Consider the following 11559-nt stretch of genomic DNA (forward strand, 5'->3'; position numbering starts at 1 on the left):
CATATGTTATGCTATGAAATGTTAGAGATTTGTAAGTTTTCTTATGCAGTGACTAATATTTAGTACTCTTTTATTGACAATGGTCATTAGTCAGTTTGTCATTGATGTCCTTATTGCAGTGGTATGATGAGATTATTTTTAATTTCTTAATTTTTTTTGAGTTTTTAACAGCTTTATTAAGATATGATTTACAGACCGTAAAGTTGACCTTTTTAAAGTGTACAATTCAATGGTTTTTAGCATATTCACAGAGCTGTGTGCAACCATCACCATAACTAAATTAAGAATATTTTCACAACCCTAAAAAGAAACCTTCTACCCATTAGCAGTTTCACCCCATTTCCCCCCGTCTCCCAGCCCTAAGCAAAAACTAATCTATTTTTTGACCCTAGAGTAATTTGCTGATTTTTAAAAATGTTTTGTTTTGTTTTTATTGCTTATGAATATTCATGGGGTACAAAACAAATTTTCACCACTTGTGCCTAAGATGTGATGGCCAGATCCATACTGGCAGCATGTCCATTACCACAAATTGAGATTATACCCCATGCCCCCCCAATTATCCCCTCAATTATCTGCAACCTCCCTCCGCATCCCCCTTTCCCCAGTCCACTTTGTATCCCTAGGTATGTTCTCTCCCTCTGCAAGTCCAACACACCACTGTGGCCTTTCTTTCCTTTCTTCTTTATCTTTTAGCTCCCACCTATGAGAGAGTACCTATGGTATTTATCCGTCTGTGCTTTGCTTATTTCACTCAACATAAGTTTCTCCAAGCTCATCCATGTTGTTGCAAATGGGAGAATTTCATTCTTTTTTATGGCAGAGTAGTATTCCATGGTGCATATATACCACAGTTTCCTTATCTAATCATCCATCAATGGACATTTAGGTTGGCTCCATGTCTTGGCTATTGTGAAAAGAGCTGCAATGAACATGAGAGTACAAGTATCCCTTCAACATGATGATTTCCATTCCTTTGGGGATATACCCAGAAGTGGGATTGCTGGATAATATGGAGGATCTATCTGTAGTTGTTTGAGAAACCTCCATATTGTTTTCCATAGTGGTTGTACTAATTTACAGTCACACCCAAAGTGTAGGAACGTTCCCTTCTCTCTGCATCCTTGCCAGTATTTATTATTCTCATTCTTTTATTATTTTCATTGATGTCAATATTTCTTGTCAAATCAGCAATGTATTTGAATTTTTCCAATTTGCTCATATGATTTATTATTGTATTATCAAATAACCTAAAAGCCTATCCATTACTTCCATTTGAAATTTGTCTCCTTCTGTTAATCAGTTAATGCTATTGTATGGTCTAAATTTTTTGCTGCTATTTGCCTCTCGAGGTCCAGATAATTTCTGTTGATGACCATTAAACTTGCTGAATCTTGATGTAGGTGAGTGCCAGAGCAGAGTAAGGGTGGAAATCTATACAATGGTTGTGATATAGATATTTCAGGCAGAGAGAGCAGTGTAAGAAAAGAATGTTAGGGAATTGGATGGTGTATATGAATGGTGTGGGGTAATAAGACAGTAAGAGGAACGTGTGAGGGAAGAGTTAAGCCTGCAAAAGTGGGTAATATTATTATTATTTATTGAGTACATAACATGTGCATGTGCCATGTTAAGCATTTTATGTTATGTATTGTATAATTTAATCCTCAATACTATCGCTATTCCAATATTTATCTTCATCCAGATAAGCAACTGAGGAAATGGAGAAGCTGGGTCATTCATTTCGGTTCACACAGCTAGAAGTGGTACAGCTTGGATTTGAGCCCCGATAGTCAGATTCCAGATTCCATGCTCTTAACCATGATGCTAGAATGAAGAGTCTTGTATGCCATGTCAACAATTTAAGACTTTGTCCTTTACTAGGTCAGGAGGATCAGGAAAAGGGCTTGAGAAAAAAAATGATCCCAATAGCACAGTTCACTGTATTATAACTCTCCTCACAGGAGAGTCTCTCCTGGGAAAGAACTGTGTCACTACGTCTTTGTATTCCCAGCACCAAGCACAATGCTGTGTTCTTGGCAACAACAATTTGTAGAATGAATGAATGAGTGTTCAGGTGTCTTATCAGGCAATCTTAGTGAAATCATTATTTTCTAAGGACACAGCACCCATGGGGGAGAAATAGGCTTTCATTACTGTCACTGAAACCCCTGGATGCAGTCTACTCCAGTTAGGGTAGTGGTATTCCAGGTCATCTTGCATTCCCTCCTGGTAACCTGATGGGCTGCCTCTCTCCTCCATGGTGGGATATGTATAACATAGACAGACAAACATCCTGTCAGTCCACTCCTTTCTCTGGAGACTCTCTAGTTCTGCTGCCATCACCACTTACAATCCAGCTCTCTAGCAGCTGTCACAATTGCGACTGTTCTGGGTGTCGGCTGCTGCCACCATTGCAGACCCATCCTTCTATACTCGACACTTGTCCCACAACTAATTCTACTCTTAGAGCCAGCCGCAGCTCTTTCCTCCCTATGTGAAAGATTTTTTTCCGAGTAAGGCAATTTTCTTCCTAAGCATAACCTGCCTGGCCTCCAAGAGATTTCTTTATCGAGTTTACAGTTTTCTCAGTTGGGGAGATGAAATCAAGTTCCCTAGGGCTTACGTAGAGGAGCTGTTTGTGTAATTCCCAACCTCAGATTGTAACAAAGCCTTCTTGATCTTGTGCTATAAGCCAGAACATATGGCCTTCTGCTCTCACTACAGTACCTAATGGTGAAGTCCCTGTGTACCTGATTCTCATCTCCTGCCATCCCCGAGAAGAATTGAGGCTGCCCATATTTGTTTCAATGCCTTACCGCTGGTGTTTGATGTGGGGTGGGAGTGAGAGGATATGTGTCTGTCATTGTTTCTCTTTAGTCGTAGGCCCTCATGCCAATAAGACTCTTCATTGTCTGTCCTAATATTCCAATACAGCTGAAGATGTTGTGCATTATGACTTCCCTAAATCACTTTGCTGATTTTCTTTGTGACTTCACATTTAGTTTGCACCTATGCATCTGTATCTGTGTGTTACAGTGTTATTAATTGTGCACTCCTGAGCTGTAATATAGTTCTGTATTAAAGTTAATAAATTCCCCTGATTATAAAACACCATTAATAAAATGGTTAAATAAAAAAGCATACTTTTCAGGAAGAGAGAGAGAGGGAAGAGGAAAGGTGAGGAGAGGAGAGAAGAAAGGAGAGGAAAGGGGAGGGGAAGAAAGAGTGAAGCATTTACTTAAATGTACTTATAAATGTGTGATATATTTTGATTTCATAAATATAAATATCAAAATGTGACAAATATGTCTCAAAATTGAAAAAACACAATAGCTTTACACAATTGGATATAACCTCTGCCCTGTGTAACTTGAACTTACACGGCTTACTCTCTCTAGATCTCAGTTTCATCATGCAAAATGAGTGTTTGGACCAGATAGTCTGCAAGGTCTCCCCAACTCTAAGAGTCTATGATTTCTTTTTACTGATGAGCAACAAAAAGAGGGGCTATGATGTAGTAATAAAAGCAATGGACCAAGACTTGGGCTTTAAGCCCTGACTCTAACTCTCACCACCTGCATGATGTTGAGCAAGTCATATGGACTTTCTGGGATTTTGAGTGCTCGTCTCTAAAATGAAGCAAGTGGACTCTGCCTCTAAAACCCTGCAATGGTATTGCCCAGACTGTGTTCTGATACTGATGTATGTCTTAGGGGGACACCTGGTATTTTTGTTTGCTTAGCTTATCTTATTCCTTCTTTTGGAAACAGCACTCCACTTTTCCTTTTGGAGATTATCTATCCCTTTTCTGTGTGATTGGACTGTCATACCCTCCTTCATCATTCCTCCCACCTTCAGGCCATTAAAGTAGGCCTGAGACCCAGGCCAGGTCAATAAGAGCTCTCTCCCAAGAATTTGAACCCAAAGTGAGTGACACAGGAGGTTGGTGCTGGGCCAGTCCACTTGTTCCTATACTGAGATCTCGGGACTGCTTAGTCCCCAGCCTATCTGACGCTTGGTTATTTGGATTTTCCTGCAGCTCTGTGGCTTTCCCAATATCCTGCCAACCTGTACCTTTGTGATCGAAGTTAACTAGAGTGTTCATTAAAAAGGTGGGGTGGTGAGATCACATAAGTTTGGGAAACATTGGGTTAACCAAAGTTAAATAGTTTTGTTTACTGAAAAATATCTCAAATATTTACTATGCTCATGTGCATTATGGATTTCCAAGAAAAGGATATAGAACACAGCATTTCCCAAACTTATTTTATGTTCTAATCCTTTTCTCATTAACCCCCATTAACATTTTATTACATGGGAGTTTAGGAAATGTTGCTCTGCTGTTATCCAGGGCTAAACTTCTGGTTGGGAACATACATTTGCTAAAAATCGACTATCCAATGAGCAATTTAAATATAGTTGGAGGAATAATGTCATAGTACAAGTCAATAATAATACTTACTAAATGCTTACTATGCCAAATACTAACATGTGTTAACTCATTTAATCATAAGAATAACCCTTTGAGAGAGGTTTGATAATGCTTTCCATTTTATAGATATAGTGAGATGCTGAGAGGTTTAGTTACTTGCCACACAGTTATTAAGATGCAGAGCTGGGATACAGCTGTTAACATGTAGCTTTTTAATAATTAATTTCAATTCAAAGATAGCATGTAGGTTATTTAGCGGAATACAAGGGTTACAATAATAAGATGGTGTGGGCAAGAGAAATGACAAAATATGACAAGAATATGAAAGATTATGCAAAATTGTGCCTTAAAAAATATGCTTTGCTAAGATGACTCTAATGAACAGTCATTAAGTTATCTAGATCCTTTATTTGGTGCTTTTCTTGATGACACCATGGTCCAACTGTGAATACTGGGTCTTTTTCCCAAAAGTGCAATATATTTTCATGATCTTAATCATTAAGAAGCAGTACAGTTTCTTGTTTCTCCTTTCAAGGCCATCTCCTTTCACTTGTATCTGGTATTATGGGTAACATGCCTGTGAGGGAGATCTCTATTTCAGTGGAGAAGATGAACAGGAAGAACTACAGAAGAAATGATTTTTAAAAATATTTAACATTTTATCAAAATATGACAACAGAACTTTCCTTTTTAGTTCTTATTTTACAAAATGAATATTGGATTATGTGATTTTATTTAAGGTAGTTTTATCCGCAGCCATAATCTTGGGGACTGTCACCATTCCAAAATTTTCTGGGGATAAGAAAAATGTGTGGAGAGGACATGAAAAGGACAATTAAATGACAAGTGGCCAGGGAGACAGGATTCATGGAGAAAGGCATTGAAGAGAAAAGATGGGGTGGGCTGTCAGAGGGGCACATTGAGCAGGGAGTCAGCTGTTTGCTTTCTCATTGACTGTTTCCAATTTTTTAAAAAAGCATGCAAGAGATTCATTCTTGTGAAGAATTCAAACAACTCAGGTAAAGCAAACATTTCTCTTGAACAACTGCTCAATCTCAGTCTCTTCTCCAGACTCACCCACTATTATCACAATGGTAGATGTCTACTCAGCTCCATTGCCCATTTTTTATTTGGATTATTTGGATTTTTTATTGTTAAATTGTTTGAGTTCCTTATACAGTCTGGATATTAATCCCTTGTCGGATCTATAGTTTGCAGATATTTTCTCCATTCTGTAGGTTGTCCTTTCACACTGTTGATTGTTGCCTTTGCTGAGAAGAAGCTTTTTAGCTTCATATAATTCCGTTTGTTTATTTTTTCTTTTGTTGTCTGTGCTTTTGGTGTCTTATTCACAAAGTCTTTGCCCAGCCCTACATCCTGGAGTGTTTCCCCTATGTTTTCTTCAAGACGTTTTTAAGTTTCAGGTCTTATATTTAAGTCTTTAATCCAATTTGAATTGTTTTTGGTAAATGGCAAGAGGTACAGATCTAGTTTCATTTTTCTGCACATAGATATCCAGTTTTCCCAGCACCATTTATTGACAAGGTTCTCCTTTCCCCATTGCATGTTCTTGGTACCCTTGTTGAAGATAAGTTGGCTGTAAATACATGGGTTGATTTCTGGGTACTCTATTCTGTTCCATTGGTCCGGGTGTCTGTTTTTATGCCAGTACCATGCTGTTTTGGTCACTGTAGCTTTGTAATACAATTTGAAGTCAGGAAGTATAATGCCTCCAGCTTTATTTATTTATTTGTTTCCTGAGGCTTGTTTTGGCTATTTGGGGTCTTTTGTTGTTCCATATGAATGTTAGGATTGTTTTTTCTATTTCTGTGAAGAATGTCATTGCTATTTTAATGGGGATTGCATTGAATCTGTACATCACTTTGGGTAGTATGGACATTTTCATTACGTTGATTCTTCCAATCCATTAACAAGGAATGTCTTTCTGTCTTTTTGTGTACTCTTTAATTTCTTTCAGCAGTGATTTGTAGTTCTCACTGTAGAGATTTTTCACCTCCTTGGTTAAATTTATTCCCAGGTATTTTATTTTTTTGGTGACTATTGTAAATGGGCTTGCTTTCTTGATTTCTTTTTCTGCTAGTTCATTGTTGGAGTATAAAAACGCTACTGATTTTTGTATATCGATTTTGTATCCTGCAATATTACTGAATTCATTTATCAGCTCTAACAGTTTTTTGGTAGAGTCTCTTGCGTTTTCTATATGTAGGATCATGTCATCTGCAAACAGGGACATAGGACTTTGTCTTTTCTGATTTGGGTGCCCTTTATTTCTTTCTCTTTTCTGATTGCTCTGTCAGGTACTTCCAAAACTATGTTAAATAGGAGTGGTGAGAGCAGGCATCCTTGTCTTGTTCCTGTTCTTAAAGGAAAAGCTTTTAGCTTTTCCCCATTCAGGATGATACTGGAGGTTGGTTTATCAAAATACCACATTTTTTAAATCAAATCATCTAGAGTGGGAGAAAATGTTTGCAAACTATACATCCAACAAGGTTTATTTATTACTATTCACTCAGAGACTTCATCAATCTTACAAGACAAAAATCTTTAAATGCTGAAATTTAAGTATTATCATGGCCAGAGATTCCTGACCAGCAGGGCTTCTCTAACACTTATGGTACCTTTGGGCTAATTACAAAAAGTAACTCCTTCTCAGGAAAGGATTAGAAAAAAGGTATTGCTTCCTCTGAACTCACACAGCCCCTCACCAGGGGTACAGCTTGGTGAACTGACTGAAGACCAGATTTCAGCATCTACTTTTCCCTTCAGCAGGCTTTGTGAAGTGCACAAACTGTATGACCAGAAGAATGTTATCTACAATTTATTCATCTAAACAACACATTCTAAATTTAAAATATTCAGTAAGAGTTCATTTATTGTCTTGCAGTGAAAAGAAAAAAGAAAAAAGAAACAATATTCTTAAGGAAAATCCCATACACAAGCTGACACCCTTCATACCTCAAGATGAGAAAATAAACAGAACTTGAAGAAATGTCCTATATGATTATTAACATCTAATTTTAGTGTAGTGAATATGGTCTGAACTGTTTTGGCTTTTTAGGATTCATTTAAGTTTTCTTTATAGTGTAATATATCAAAAGTGTAGTAGATTGAATTATGTCCCCCCAAATTCTCTCAAGCTTGAATTGTGTCCCCCAAGTTTTATGTATTAGAAACTTAGCTCCCACTGTGACTGTTAAGAGGGTGGGAAATCCTATTATGGTAACTGAAAGGTGAAGCCTTGAAGAGGTGATTGGATTGTAGGACCATGGAGTAGTGAATGGATTAAAAATGGTGGCCAGGGGCGTGGTTCTGAGGGCTTTAAAAGAAGAAAGAGGAGAGTCTGTCTCTTGCTCTCTCTGCTCTCTCTGCTTCCACCATCTTGTGATGTGAGACCCCTGGGTCACTGTTGCCACCACCAGATGGACTTTGGACTTCTCACCCTCAGAAACTGTAAGCAATAAATGTCATTTTTCTCTATAAATCACCCAGTTTCGGGCATTTTGTTATAAACAACACAAAACAGACTAATACAAACAGTATTTTATAAATGTCCCATGACCCTTCAAAACAAGGTACATTCCCTGTTTGGAGGTGTTAGATTTTGAAATATGTCTACCTATAAATGTGTCCTTTTTTGTCACTATTATTCATATATTATGGATTCTCTATATTCTTACTTATCCTCCTGCTTAATGACTTGGAATATAGTAGAATCCCCATGGGGTCAGGGAGGGGTTCTCATGCGTGATTTTGCATCCCTGGCATGTAGCACAATACTTAGAACATAGTAGGCGCTAATTTATTAAACAAATAAACTCTTCGGCTATAAAGTTGGGTGGAGTGCAATTGGCCCTAGTGCTCCATTCAAATAAAAATGAAATTTTACTCTTTTTCCCAACTGGACTTGTAGCAGATCCCCCAATCTGGAATCAACTGTAATTCCTACACTTCTTCCTGAAGATACACCTCCCCACTCCCTGCCCTCCTGGGGTAGGTTCTCTTCAAGCTTTGTGTTGGTTTTTAAAGCTTTTAAAATATCAACATGGGGGGAGAGAGGAATTGCTAAAGGGACACGAAAATCAACTACACTGTACATTGATAAATTAAAATAAAAAATAAAATATCAACATAATTGGTAAAGGGACATGAAAATCAACTACATTGTACCTTGATAAATTAAAATTTAAAAATCTAATATAAAAAAGAAATGTATTAAAGCAAAGAAAAAATAAAATAACAACATAGAAAACAAAGACAGAAAAGAAAGGAACTAAAATATTAAAGCTGCAAGTGACATCTACATTATACAAAAATATAATAAAAGAACTTTAATTTATTTGTACATTTATTCACTTCCACTTGAAATTTTTATTACTAGCCTGGATGCATGTTGTGAAATTTGAATTATGCTTTTTTTTTTTTTTTGAAGTTTCCTTTTTGTCTCTCTTTTTTTTTTAAAGATGACCAGTAAGGGGATCTTAACCCTTGTCTTGGTGTTGTCAGCACCACGCTCAACCATTGAGCTAACCGGCCATCCCTATATAGGATCCGAACCCGTGGCCTTGGTGTTATCAGCACCGCACTCTCCCGAGTGAGCCACAGGCTGGCCCTCCTTTTTGTCTCTTATTTTACTTATAATATTGTCACATTCCCTGAGTCTCTCTCCTATATCTCTAACTTCTTTCTCCCCTATCCCTATTCCTTTATAGTCTAGAACAGTGGCTTTCAGCCAGGGACAATTTTGCCCTTAGGAGTTATTTGGCAATGTCTGAAAACATTTTTTGTTGTCCCAACTTAGAGAAGGAGTATGTTACTTACATCTAGCAGGTACAGGCCAGGGTGCTGCTAAACATCCTACAATATATAGGACAGTCTCCTCCTCTCTCTCTCTCTCACAGACACACACACACACACACACACACACACACACACATACATTATGCAGTCCAAGATGTCAATAGTGTCAAGGTTGAAAATAAGTACTAAAAGGGCAGAAACTGGAAGATGATGAGAGGTACTGATATGGGAAGAGAAGAAACAGAAGGAAACCAAGAAGAAAATAGAATACCTTTTATTCCATCTGCAAAGTCAGCATCTAGTTGCCTATGGGCAGGATTTCTGCTGATACTGCCATGGCAATGTTCTGTGTAATTAATTGTGATAAAATCTTCTCTAAAACCTCTGTGTTTGTCTCTATTTGAGCCTACCCCTACTCCTCCAATTTTCACAAGTTATAGGACTTTTCTTACCCAATCACGCCCTTCTGTCTACCACTAGCATGGACTCCTAGTTAAATTCTGCCCCTTCCCTATGTTACTTCAAAACCTCAACCCAGCAGTCATCTTTCCCGTGTGCCCACCAATTTCATATTCCTCTCTGGCTCACTCCTACCCCTTGTCCCCTCTGCTCTTCTGCAGTAGGACTCTTACAAATCCATTTAGTGCAACTTGTGAAATCCTGTGCCCTCTTGTGGGAATACTTCCTAGAATTTCAACAATTTTCCTCATTCACTTACCAATCTCCTGTCTTTTACCAATGCCTATCTTTCCCCCAGAGCACACTAAACTTCAGCTACCATCTTATAGTAGCCTCACTTTTCCCACTCCCATGTATGGATATCAATTGTTTCTTTTGCCAATTATTTTTCCTTTTTCTAACACCCCCTATGTAGGAAATATGCTCCCATCCAGAAGAATCTGCTCTACCTTTCATTTGTGTTGGATATTGTCTTTTGCCTCCCTAGAACCAAATACCCACTGGCGCGGTCCACGCCGTGGTGGGGTCTTGAAAAGAATAGCTTGGGCTGCCCTTTCCGAGTTGGCAAGGCCCTGGTGGGAGAGCTGCTGGCAGGGCCACAGCTACCAGCACTTGCTTTCACTGTAAAGATCTCTGCCTTGGCATAGTGGTGCTGCCTTTGCTTTCTCTTTTGTTGTTTCGGTCAGCGTGGCAGTTTCCTGAGTTTGCAAAAGATGCAAAAAATGACACACAAACAATTGTCGTAAAATTAGATTATCCCACAAAAGATCCGGGAAGATTGAACAATTCCAGATTGTCCCTTTTGAGTCAATTTATTACACCAACAGATGTTTTAAAAACACCTTATACTCATAAGCCATGAGCAATTATTTTTACCGAAGAAATTAATAAACAATAGAAATCCCCATCCTCTTCCCACCATCTGGGTAAATGGTTATATGGATTATAATATGGGAAAAAGAAAAATTTGGTACCCTCCTAGGGGACGTCCTAAATATGACTTAAGTTGACAAACGTCATTTACAGGGGATTACATTAACGGTCAGAGAATGGTTGGAATTAATGGAAAAAGATACTATAGAAAAAATTAAGTTTATGAGAAAGAATGTGTAGAAACCCTGTTACTCATTGGTGTCCTAAGTTAAATAAAAACATTTTAGTAAGATATTGGGACAAAAACATATGATGCACAACTTTCCCTCCTGAAAATAAAGATTACAGATGAAATTTAGAATGCACCTGGTTTTGTGAGGGATGGTGCTGGGCACTTTGACACTTTACATTGGGCCACACAGCCGCTATGTTAAGTACATGCATGATAAAGCTGTTCAAATATCTTTTATTCCTTTTCCAAATAAACAATAGGTTCATGCCTATAGAAATATGAGAATCATTAAATCAAAGTTAAAAATATATATAAGGTTTGTTTAACACTTTGAAACCACAATCGCTGCCGTCTCAATTTTGAGTCAGACATATAATTTATGCTTGCTGGTAGTAATAAGTTTAAGGTTAATACGAGGGCAAGAAAAAAAAAGAAACACAATGGTGAGAAACATTAAGAACAGCGAGTCACGGACTAATCGACCACAACAGATATAATCACCAGAAAGAATTGGCTGAACACCGAGTTTTATTTAACCTTGTGAATTATTAATTTTATGAGAACTGACGTAACTTTAAGAAAAGTTTCTGTTTAACTATTGGTTTAATAATTTAAAAGGTTTATGTAGTTAAAATGCCCACATTAACTCCCCCGTGTTGTGTAACAAATAAAAATGCTGTTTTCAGTCTGAAGGCTGCTTCAGCTGCTTTAGCTGCTCTGGCTGCAACAGCGCTGACAGCCC

At 37.8% G+C, this 11559-nt stretch overlaps 1 non-coding gene across 1 annotated transcript; it reads right to left on the minus strand.

The window, feature by feature from the left end:
* Positions 1-8917: 8917 nt before the first annotated feature.
* On the minus strand, positions 8918-8989 carry TRNAV-GAC (transfer RNA valine (anticodon GAC)). The gene has a single exon. It is a non-coding gene; the product is annotated as a tRNA-Val (tRNA).
* Between the last annotated feature and the right edge of the window lie 2570 nt (positions 8990-11559).

This window comes from Cynocephalus volans, chromosome 12, assembly GCF_027409185.1.
Source record: "Cynocephalus volans isolate mCynVol1 chromosome 12, mCynVol1.pri, whole genome shotgun sequence".
Classification (NCBI taxonomy): Eukaryota; Metazoa; Chordata; class Mammalia; order Dermoptera; family Cynocephalidae; genus Cynocephalus; species Cynocephalus volans.